Raw genomic sequence first — 12,800 nt, forward strand, 5'->3', positions numbered from 1 at the left:
GGTGTATGGGACCTATATCTAAATCTGAACTAATTAGTATAATATTTTGCAGGTATGATTGACACCACAGAAGATTACCTTGTGTAAAATTTGACTACGATAAGTAAATAAATGAGGCCCCTATGGTCAAATTAAGGTTATTAGGGGAAAATTTTTCAAAATCGGGCGATACATATATATGGGAGCTTTATCTAAATCTGAATGCATATTATAGAATGCATACTATTTTGCGTAGAATTCTACCAACTGTGACAACCGTGGTGGTAATAAAAATTTATATTCTAAGTTATATACGTTGCATATTCATATTTTAAGATAATAAAGTACTTAGAACCATTTTAGTTTTGTAAAAATTGTTTAAATTTAACGAAAAATATTGTAGGAAAAATTGTTTGGGAATGTATGGGAAAGTAGGGAACTTTTTTGCCCTTGTAGGCTAAACCGAACATTTTCCCTGGCAATACTGACTATGAGCTATAATCAGATTGAGACAAAGCAGCCACACGCACAGAAAAAGCATGTTTGGACATGGTTGCCGCATCCACTTAATGCCTATCTAGAGCATATGAATGTCGCAAAAACCATACATTTTGTCTTTGCAAAAATAATTTTCGGGCGTAGAAAAAGTTATGCTGGCAATAAGCATTTAAATGGTTATCAAATGCCGCAAACATGTTCTACTATTTAAATGATAGAATTTGAGACCATTACATGGTCGGGAAAGTCATGTACCTGACCATTCATTTTTTTTATACCCTCCACCATAGGATGGGGGTATATTAACTTTGTCATTCCGTTTGTAACACATCGAAATATTGCTCTAAGACCCCATAAAGTATATATATATATTCTGGGTCGTGGTGAAATTCTGAGTCGATCTGAGCATATCCGTCCGTCCGTCTGTCTAAGAGAAGCAAATTTCATCCGATCCGGCTGAAATTTGGTACATGGTGTTAGTATATGGTCTCTAATGTCCATGCAAAAATTGGTCCATATCGGTCCACTTTTACGTATAGCCCCCATATAAACGGACCCCAAATTTGGCTTGCGATTGCTCTAAGAGAAGCAAATTTCATCCGATCCGGATGAAATTTGGTACATGGTGTTAGTATATGATCTCTAACAACCATGCAAAAATTGGTCCATATCGGTCCGTAATTACATATAGCCCCCATATAAACCGATCCCCGATTTGGCTTGCGGAGCCTCTAAGAGAACCAAATTTCCTCCGATCCGGCTGAAATTTGGTACATGGTGTTAGTATATGGTCTCTAATGACCATGCAAAAATTGGTCCACATCGGCCCATAATTATATATAGCCCCCATATAAACCGATCCCCAGGTTTGACCTCCGGAGCCTCTTAGAGGAGCAAAAGTCATCCGATCCGATTGAAATTTGGTCCGTGGTGTTAGTATATTGTCTCTAACAACCATGCCAAAATTGGTCCATATCGGTCCATAATTATATATAGCCCCCATATAAGCCGATCCCCAGATTTGACCTCCGGAGCCTCTTAGAGGAGCAAAATTCATCCGATCCGGTCCATAATTATATATAGCCCCCATATAAACCGTTCCCCAGATTTGATCTCCGGAGTCCTTAGAGGAGCAAAATTCATTCGATCCGGTTGAAATTTGCAACGTGGTGTTAGTATAAGGCCGCTAATAACCCTACCAAAATTGGTACATATCGGTCTATAGTTATATATAGGCGATCCCCAATCACACAAAAATTGGTCCTTATCGGTTCGTAATCATGGTTGCCACTCGAGCCAAAAATAATCTACCAAAATTTTATTTTTATAGAAAACATTGTCAAAATGTTATTTCTATAGAAAATTTTGTCAAAATTTTATTTCTGTAGAAAATTTTGTCAAAATTTTATTTCTATAGAACATATTGTCAAAATTTTATTTCTATAGAAAATTTTGTCAAAATTTTATTTCTATAGAAAATTTTGTCAGAATTGTATTTCTATAGAAAATTTTATCCAGATTTTATTTCTATAGTAATTTTTTCCAAATTTTACTTCTATAGAAAATGTTGTCAAAATTTTATTTTGTCAAAATTTTATTTCTATAGAAACTTTAAACTTAATTATATACGTATTTAATCGGCCTTTTTTAGTTTAATATATACCACGTATGGACTATGTGGTATATATTACGGTGTTAGGAAGTTTTAAGATACCTTGCCATCGGCACGTTTTACCGCAACCCAAGTAATTCGATTGTGGATGACAGTCTTCAGTAGAAGTTTCTACGCAATCCATGGTGGAGGGTACATAAGCTTCGGCCTGGCCGAACTTACGGCCGTATATACTTGTTACTTTTTTGCAGGGAAAAAAGCATTTGTATAAGATACGTATCGACATGTCTAGAACCATTACATGGCCATAAAGACCATGTACATTTTTTTCGTGACCATTTACTTTTTTAAGTTTTTTGCAGCGAAAAGAATTTTATAAAAACATTGAGCAGGTACACATGATTTTCATTTTGCGCGTCAGTCGTGTGTTGATTGTTTCTTGGAATGGACGGAGAATACGGAATTACTGTGTTTTGTGTTAATTTATTTATTCAGAAGTGGCACGTGGTTTTATGTGAACACAAAAAAGGGAAGTGTAATTGAAAAATGTTACCTGTTTTTTCCCGCATTTTGCTATATGATATAATTTATTATACCCTGCGCCACACTGTGGAACAGGGTATTATAAGTTAGTGCATATGTTTGTAACACCCAGAAGGAGACGAGATAGACGAGATAGGGTGGGCTCCTGAGTCGATATAGCCATGTCCGTCTGTCCGTCTGTCCGTGAACACATTTTTGTAACCAAGGGATTAGGTAGTAATTTAAGTCCAATCGATTTCGAATTTGGCACAAGTATGTATTTTGGGTCAAAATAGAACCCTATTGATTTTGGAAGAAATCGGTTCAGATTTAGATATAGCTCCCATATATATCTTTCGCCCGATATGCACTTATACGGCCCTAGAAGCCTGAATATTACCCCAATTTGGTTGAAATTTTGCACTAGGAGTACAATTGGTAGTATAGTAAAATGTGCCAAATTTTATTGAAATCGGTTCAGATTTAGATATAGCTCCCATATATATCTTTCGCCCGATATGGACTAATACGGTCCCAGAAGCCAGAGTTTTAACCCAATTTGGTTGAAATTTTGCACAAGAAGTACAATTAGTAGTGCAGTTAAGTGTACAAAATTTGATTGAAATCGGTTCAGATTTAGATATAGCTCCCATATATATCTTTCGCCCGATATGGACTAATATGGTTCTAATAGCCAGAGTTTTGGCCCAATTTCGTTGAAATTTTGCACAGGGAGTAGATTTAGCATTGTAGCTTTGCGTGCCAAATTTGATTGAAATCGGTTCAGATTTAGATACTGCTCCCATATATATCTTTCGCCCGATATGGACTAATATGGTCCCAGAAGCCAGAGTTTTATCCCGATTAGCTTGAAATTTTGCACTAGGAGTACAATTAGTAGTATAGTCATGTGTGCCAAATTTGATTGAAATCGGTTCAGATTTAGATATAGCTCCCATATATATGTTTTTCTGATTTCGACAAAAATGGCCAAAATACCAACATTTTCCTTGTAAAAGCGCCACTGCTTAGTCCAAAAGTTGTAAAAATGACTCTAATTTTCCTAAACTTCTAATACATACATATTGAGCGATAAATCATAAATAAACTTTTGCGAAGTTTCCTTAAAATTGCTTCAGATTTAAATGTTTCCCATATTGTTTTACTAACATTGTGTTCCACCCTAGTGCATTAGCCGAGTTATATTTTGAGTCTATAGATTTTGTAGAAGTCTATCAAATTCTGTCCAGATCGAGTGATATTTAAATGTATGTATTTGGGACAAACCTTTATATATAGCCCCCAACACATTTGAGGGATGTGATATGGTATCGAAAATTTAGATCTACAGTGGTGCAGGGTATAATATAGTCGGCCCCGCCCGACTTTAGACTTTCCTTACTTGTTTTTATTTGCAGTTACATGATGTCTGCGTTGGTACATTTGATGGGCACGAAGTAAATATGGAATGATTACGTATTGTTGAAATTGAACCAAAATAGAGTGTGTAAAAATATATGTTTGCTTGCACGTCATTATAAATACAAACTAACAATGAATTAGTTTATATATAAATAAAAACAAATAACTAAAGTTAATTTTGTGTTTCTTTTCTCGAGTGGCGTCTTTTCTCGACGACGAAAAAAGTTTTTTCATAAAGATCAAATCATTTTAGCTTGTGACCATGTTCTTTTAACTGGAAGGAAAACATTTTTGACGAATACCATAACATTTTAGATTGTGATCATTGTATTTTGATTCAAACAAAATTCTTTTTATCAATATAACAACATTTTAGATGAGGACAACTTTATTTTTCTTAGAACCATGTTCACTGAGCCAACATGGTTGCTGGTGAAAATGTTACGTGGTCACCGCAAAAATAGCTCCTATCATATTATTTTGCCCTTCGAATATGATTGTGGCAATCATGTTTCTTCTCTGCGTGCATAAGCATGTACCCCTTAATTTTCTTAAATATGCAACTGCGGTTTATCTCCTAACCCATATATCAATGTTACCCCACAAATGCCTATGATTACTAATTCAGTAGGGGTGGTTTAGGGTATGATATAGTCGGCCCGCCCGACTTTCTACTTTACTCACTTGTTTAATAATGGACTCAATATTAGTGGCATACTAACTCTTTTGGTGCAAAATAAACTATAACTCATAATATTAGACATTTCTGCTCAGATTGTGACAAGACTCCCGTAAACATGTACCCCACTTTATGTTCTCCAAAACCTATACCAATGATACCCCACAAATGCTTATGTTTACTAATTCAGTAGGGGTGGTTTAGGGTATGATATAGTCGGCCCCGCCCGACTTTCTACTTTACTCACTTGTTTTATTTATTTGGCCCTTTTGAATGGAAATTGAAATTTAGACAATTAACTGTCGAAAAAAGTATAGAAAACCAAATAAAAACGGCTTAAAATTCGGCTAGGATGAGTCGTATGTCCCCGTCGAACATGGAGTGTGTACAAAATTCTTCTAAATACCTTCATCCACGTCCACGAGTTTTGTTAGTTCTTTGCACCTTTTCTGTAGTACAAACAATGTAGAAGAAATTATTCGTTTTCATAAATTTTAAATTTTACTTGTTGCTGTTATTATCGGCAACAGACAATTATCACCGATAGTCATCAACGCCCAATCAACGCAAACAGTTAAACAGGTATATTTATAAAGTTTTCGGCGCCCACGAGCCAATGTAAAGAAGATTTATTTGATAGAAACATATTTTAGGTGGCATACAAAGGGTCAATCGCTGCCTCGACCCAACACCAAAAAAATTGTTTTACATATATTCCAAAACTGTTCGAAAACTTCCGAAAAGATGTTCGACATTAATGCAAGTACAGTGTTCGCTTTTCGCGTTGAAATTTTCGTGGTTACTTTATTAAAACACTTCAATATAAAGCAGACAAATTAATTCAATTGATGGGCAGTTTCTTGTTCCTCTAGATTATGACAAGACTTTAAAGGAATAAGTTGGTTTTCTTTTATAATTTTAATTATTTAAGGAAATTTAATCGAGAAAATGCAGTGGCTTTCAACTCGAAAATCGAACATAGTACGCACCTTTACACATTAAATTTATCGTATGAAACATCAAAATGTGTCTTTTTATACTCTCCACCATAGGATATTAACCTTTTCATTCCGTTTGTAACACATCGAAATATTGCTCTCAGACCCCATAAAGTGTATATATTCGGGATCGTGGTGAAATTCTGAGTCGATCTAAGCATGTCCGTCCGTCCGTCTGTTGAAATCACGCTAACTTCCGGACGAATCAAGCTATCGACTTGAAACTTGGCACAAGTAGTTGTTATTGATGTAGGTCAGACGGTATTGCAAATGGGCCATATCGGATCACTTTTACGTATAGCCCCCATATAAACGGACCCCAAGATTTGCCTTGTGTAGCCGCAAAGAGAAGCATACTTTATCCGATCTGCCTGAAATTTGGTACATGGTTTTTGTATATAGTCTCTAACAACCATGCAAACATTGGTCCAAATCGGTCCATTATTATAAATAGCCCCCATATAAACCGGTCCCCAGATTTGTCTTTCGGAGCCTCAAGGAGAAGCAAATTTCATCAGATCCGGCTGAAATTTGGTACATGGTGTTGGTATACGGTCTCTAACAACCATGTGAAAATTGGTCCATATCGGTCTATAGTTGTATATAGCTGATCCCCAATCACACAAAAATTGGTCCATATCGTTTCATATTCATGGTTGCCACTCGAGCCAAAAATGATCTACCAAAATTTTATTTCTATAGAAAATTTTGTCAAAATGTTATTTGTATAGAAAATTTTGTCAAAATTTTATTTTTATATAAAATGTTGTCAAAATTTTATGTCTATAGAAATTTTTTTCAAAATTTTATTTCTATAGAAAATTTTGTCCCGATTTTATTTCTTTAGAAAATTTTGTCAAAATTTTATTTCTATTTATTTCTATTTTGTTAAAATTTTATTTCTATAGAAAAGTTTTTCAACATTTTATTTCTATAGAAAATGTTATTTCTATAGAAAATTTTGTCAAAATTTTATTTCTATAGAAAATTTTGTCAAAATTTTATTTCTTTAGAAAATTTTGTCAAAATTTTATTCCTATAGAAAATTTTGTCAAAATTTTATTTCTATAGAACATTTTGTCAAATTTTTTTTTTTAGTAGAAAATTTTGTCAAACTGAATTATATACGGATTTAATCGGGTTTTTATGTTTAATATATACCCCGTATGGACTAACTTACAATTGAGAGGACGGTGTTAAGAAGTTTTAAGATACCTTGCCATCGGCAAGTGTTACCGCAACCCAAGTAATTCGATTGTGGATGACAGTCTTTAGTAGAAGTTTCTATGCAATCCATGGTGGAGGCCGAATTTACGGCCGTATATACTTGTTTTTATTATAAAAAAATATCCATGTGGTAACGAAAACTTTTTTTTAGTGATAAAAGGTTTGAAATTTTCGAAGAAATTCAAAAAAATTATAACAAAAGAAAAACGTTTTCGGTACATGTTTCCAAACGTTTTTCCTTCCCTTGCGTGTACACAAGCTTCTTTATTTATTGATCGTTTTGTGTAGAGGAGTCTATAAATAATTATGAACCAACTTTAGCATGGTAATTAGAGGGCCAAATTTTAACCGGAACAGATGAGGGCTAAACCTCATGCTTTGGAGTTAAATCTTGGGGATCTGTTTATATACCCAGCAAAACAATTTGGAAGTTCTTCTGAAGGCACGATTTTAAAAGCGCTTCCAAAAATGTTCTCCAAAGGGTGTTCTTTATTTATGGGACTCTACCTAAAAGTGGACCGATATGGCTCATTTATAATATCATCCGACCCAGGTTAGGTTAGGTTTAAGCGACAGCCCGCATTATTTAAGGCTCTCTTAGAGACCATTCAGTCTAAATAATAATAATAATTTTAACTAATTAAAATTTGTTTCCTAGAATCAAGTAAGCAAAACTCAAAGTTATAAGAGAATTGTGCCTTCAATGTGTCCTTAGTTCAACTCACCACTTATTTAGCTCGAAATCAATACCAAAATCATTAGTGTAAGGACAAAATCTTTAGAACTGGGCATTCCATACTCTATATTTGATCATGAAAGAGGACGTCCCTTTTTGGAAGAATAGAGCAAAATTTCAACTTTTCTGCAGTGGTTTTGATATCTGATTAAGAAAGGGAAACCCCCTTTGTAATAGTGCACAATTTAAAGTACTTCGATTTACTTGGAATTTATAGGGAACGTCACAGTCACTCATTCACGGTCAAACGGACAAAAATTACTGTTTTTCACATATTATATGTTTGGAATTATAATTTTTAGCACATTATTTTTAAGTGCAAGCATATAGAAGTATAACTTTTTTGGGATATAAATGTTAATATGATAGAACATATTATGTTTGAAACATTACAGATTTTTATACCCTCCACTATACGATGAGGGGTGTATTAACTTTTTCATTCCGTTTGTAACACATCAAAATATTGCTCTAAGACCCAATAAAGTATATATCGTGGTGAAATTCCGAGTCGATTTAAGCATGTCCATCCGTCTGTTGAAATCACGCTAACTTCCGAACGAAACAAGCTATCGAAACTTGCAATAAGTAGTTGTTATTGATGTAGGTCGGATGGTATTGAAAATGGGCCATATCGGACCACTTTTACGTATAGCTCCCATATAACCCGTCCCCCCAGATTTGACTTGCGGAGCTTTTGGGAGAGCAAAATTCATCCGATCCGGTTGAAATTGGGTACGTGGTTTTATATATAGCCCCCCTATAAATTATATATAGCCCCCCTATAAACCGATCCCCAGATTTGAACACCGGAGCCTCTTGGAAGGGCTAAAATCATCCGCTCCGGTTGAAATTTCGTACGTCGTGTTAGTATATGATCTCAAACATCCATGCAAAAATTCGTCTATGTCGGTCCATAATTATATATAGCCCCCATTTAAACCGATCACCGGATATGAACTCCGGAGCCTCCTGGAGGAGCTAAAATCATCCGCTCCGGTTGAAATTTGGTACGTGGTGTTAGTATATGATTTCTACCAACCATGGAAAAATTGTTCCATATCGTTCCGTAATTATATATAGCCCCCATATAAACCGATCCCCGGATTTGAACTCCGTAGTCTCCTGGAGGAGCTAAAATCATCCGCTCCTGTTGAAATTTGGTACTTCGTGTTAGTATGTGAACTTAACAAACCTGCCAAAATTGATCCATATCGGTCCATAACTATATATAGCCCCCATATAAACCGATCCCCAGATTTGACCCCCGGAACTTCTTGGAAGAGCAAAATTCATCCGATTAATTTCAATATTTTTTCAAAATATTCTGTGAAGGATATGGATATGGGATATTTTTGCAAATAGTCTCTCCGTTTTTAAATTCAGGAAGGGGCAGCGAAGCAGGCCAGGTGTGGCTAGTATGGTATAAATATTTTATACTCATTATAAAAACTAAACTTCTTCCATCTCAAAATTTCACATCGGCAATTTGTTCCAAAGAAAAAATCCATATACACCCTCAAAAAAAATCGCTTCTTTAACATATGTTCCAAACATATTTTGTAGGAAGCACATATATTATTGCATACTGCCGAAACATTAATATGTTTGTTTTATGTGAACATATTATATGTTTGGAAGCATTTTGAGCCAAAAATATTATATGCTTTAAGAATTTTTCCAGAACACGATTGTGCTCATTCCCTAACATACTCGTAATTTTCATTTCCACGAAATTTTTTTGTTATTGGCACCTTTTTCTGTAATACAAATAATGTTGAAGAAATTATTCACTTTTATAAATTTTTTAAATTTTACCTTTCGCCTGCACGGAGAATCGAACCGAGGACCATACAGTTTGTAAGCCAACACACTATCCACTGGGCTACGTAGCTGTTATAGTCACCAGTAGATAATTATCGTTTTAAGTTACATTTACATAGCATAGTTTGCAGCGCCCACGAGCCCATGCAAACATAACATTATTTAACAGAAACATACATTTGTTTGCCACGTGGAGCAGTGGTTAGCATGTCTGCCTTGCATGCAAAGGGTCGTGGGTTCAATCCCTGCTCCGACCGAACATTTTTTTTTGTTTTTTTTTTAATTTACACATTTATATTTATACTATATTAAATTTTTTTAAATGAAACTTCGAAATGTGCGTTATTAAAGATTTATAGTCAGTAACAGTGCTTGATATAAACGAAATTGACTGATTTTTGGATAAAATATTATTTTTTATTGCAAAAATAACAATTTTGTAATAAAAAACTGTTTTTGGACAAAACTTTAAAATTTGGAAGGAATTCAAAAACTAACAAAAGAAGAACGTGGAGTCGAGTATAAACATATATACATAATTTTATAATATAAACATAAATTTATTTAGGAGTGAACAGTTTTTTATTTTTCTTTAATAATTCATTTTAAAGAAAATAAACTTTTTAAATTGTTTTAGCTGTAAAACTCGAACTTAATGCCCGCTTTTATATTTGATGGTATCCGTCAACTCCTCGTGGACTACTTTTTAATAAAGTGGAACTAAAGTTTGTTTTTTTACATTTTACTGTGTAATTTTTCACTATTTCCTCCATATTTCATTTTAACGTCCCAACTCTAAAAAGAGTATAGTGCCCTTTCGTTATTTTTATGAAGACCCCTGATTTCTTTTAACGAACCAAGAAAAAAATTGTGCCCATAATGACAAAATGATAAACAAAACACATGTCCACACATACATAAAATGCTGCTCTCAAGGCGAAAACATATGCTGTTTGTTTTTCAAATGTCTATTCTCTTGGTTCCGAATGTCTATTCTCTTTATTCAAATTAAATAATATTTAGACTTAAGCATATCAAATTTTTGGCCTTATCATAAAACAGTTTTCCGAAACAACATACAAGCGGTTTCACAGAAATTGTTCTCTTTTGACTCTTTTGCTGTGTTATATTGATATCTTTCGTCAACTCTCCCGTTTTTCATCTCTATTTCTCTCTATACTCTCTCTGTCGCTTTGAATAAAATATCACAACATATGTATGTTTAGTCGAAATTTGTAAATTTATATATGTTTGTATTCACACATATGATTTTTATGAAACATTCATGCCCCAAACATAATATATTCTAACATATTAACATAGATGTCCCAAACATTTAGTGTTAGTTTAGGAACATTACATGTTCGCACTTAAATATATTGTGGTTTAAAATCGTGCCCGAAACACATTTTGTTTATATCGGAACATATGAAAAACATATTTTTCTAACAGTGTAGGAAGAAAGTTGTACAGTTGAAGAGTATATATTTAGAATTATTTTCTGAAAAAGCCTTTAATGTTTTTGAAGAGCTCAGCTCTTAAACTCTTCCATCCCCCAGCACTTAGACTAAACCTAAGAAGCTTATAGAAACCTTAGACTTCAGTAAGATTGTCCCAGATGTTCTTCTCATATATACATATATCAACATTTCATGTGATTACTCACATAAACTATCTTAAACTATGGGAATTTGAAAAGTAACTAAAAAGTCAGCTTTTCAAAATAGGTTGAGTAACAAACAACAAGTCGTCAAATAGTTTTGGACGTATGCTTCTCCTTAGTTTTGCCATGAAAACATGAATTTTCCTTTTAGGAACAATGACTGGAAATTGAAGTAAATTTGAGAACACTTTGAAATTTGGTTACGTGTGTGTGCGTGTCCTTTTTCTGCCATTGCATAAACAATACAAACAAGCAAGTTGGCCCATACACTTCCATATTCACACGTACGAACTTTAGCCAGGCCAAAGAAAATATATTGTCTTTATCGATTTTACGTCAGGAAGGAAGCAAAACGGGAACAAAGGAAAAAACAGACATAAGGTACCTACAACAGCAATCATGCCGAAGCGCACGCACACATCATTGCATACATGAACATTTGTGGACAAACACCTAGCACATCTTAAATATGAAGCATGATTTGTGAGAACATGTCTTGTTGACGCTTTCACTAAATGATAACAACATCCATTATGCAAATACACGATATCCCATAAGAGGAGTTATGTGAATTAGCCGGATTTTCGGTAGTTTGTTTTTCGACATTGGTCAAGTACACCCTCAAAAAAAAAAATCGCTTCTCTAACATATGTTCCAAAAAAAATTTTGCAGGAAGCACATATATTATTGGATACTGACGAAACATTAATATGTTTGTTTTATGTGAACATATTATATGTTTGGAAGCATTTTGAGCCCAAAAACATTATATGCTTGGAAGAATTTTCCCCAAAGAAGATTGTGCTCATTCCCTCACATTATTTTCACTTCCTCGATTTTTTTTAGTTCTTGACACCTTTTTCTGTAATAAAAATAATGTTGAAAAAATTATTCAATTTTGTATATTTTTTTTAAATTTTACCTTTCGCCTGGACGGAGAATCGAACCGATGACCATACAGTTTGTAAGCCAACACACTACCACTGGGCTACGTAGCTGTTATAGTCACCAGTAGATAATTATCGTTATAAGTTTTATTTATATAGCATAGTTTGCAGCGCCCACGAGCCCTTGCAAACATAACATTATTTAACAGAAACATACATTTTTTGCCACGTGGAGTAGTGGTTAGCATGTCTGCCTTGCATGCAAAGGGTCGTGGGTTCAATCCCTGCTCCGACCGAACACCATTTTTATACACTCCACCATAGGATGCGTGTATATTAACTTTGTCATTCCGTTTGTAACACATCGAAATATTGCTCTAAGACCCTATAAAGTATATATATTCTGGGTCTTGATGAAATTCTGAGTCGATCTAAACATGTCCGTCCGTCTGTTGAAATCACGCTAACTTCCGAACGAAACAAGCTATCGACTTGAAACTTGGCGCAAGTTTTTGTTATTGATGTAGGTCGGACGGTAGTGCAAATGGGCCATATCGGTCCACTTTTACGTATAGCCCCCGTATAAACAGACCCTCAGATTTAGCTTGCGGAGCCTCTAAGAGAAGCATATTTCATCCGATCCGGCTGAACTTTGGTACATGGTGTTGGTATATGGTCTCTAACAACTATGCAAAAATTGGTCTATATCGGTCCATAATTATATATAGCCCCCATATAAACCGATCGCCAGAT

This window comes from Haematobia irritans, chromosome 1 (genome assembly GCF_050003625.1).
Source record: "Haematobia irritans isolate KBUSLIRL chromosome 1, ASM5000362v1, whole genome shotgun sequence".
Classification (NCBI taxonomy): Eukaryota; Metazoa; Arthropoda; class Insecta; order Diptera; family Muscidae; genus Haematobia; species Haematobia irritans.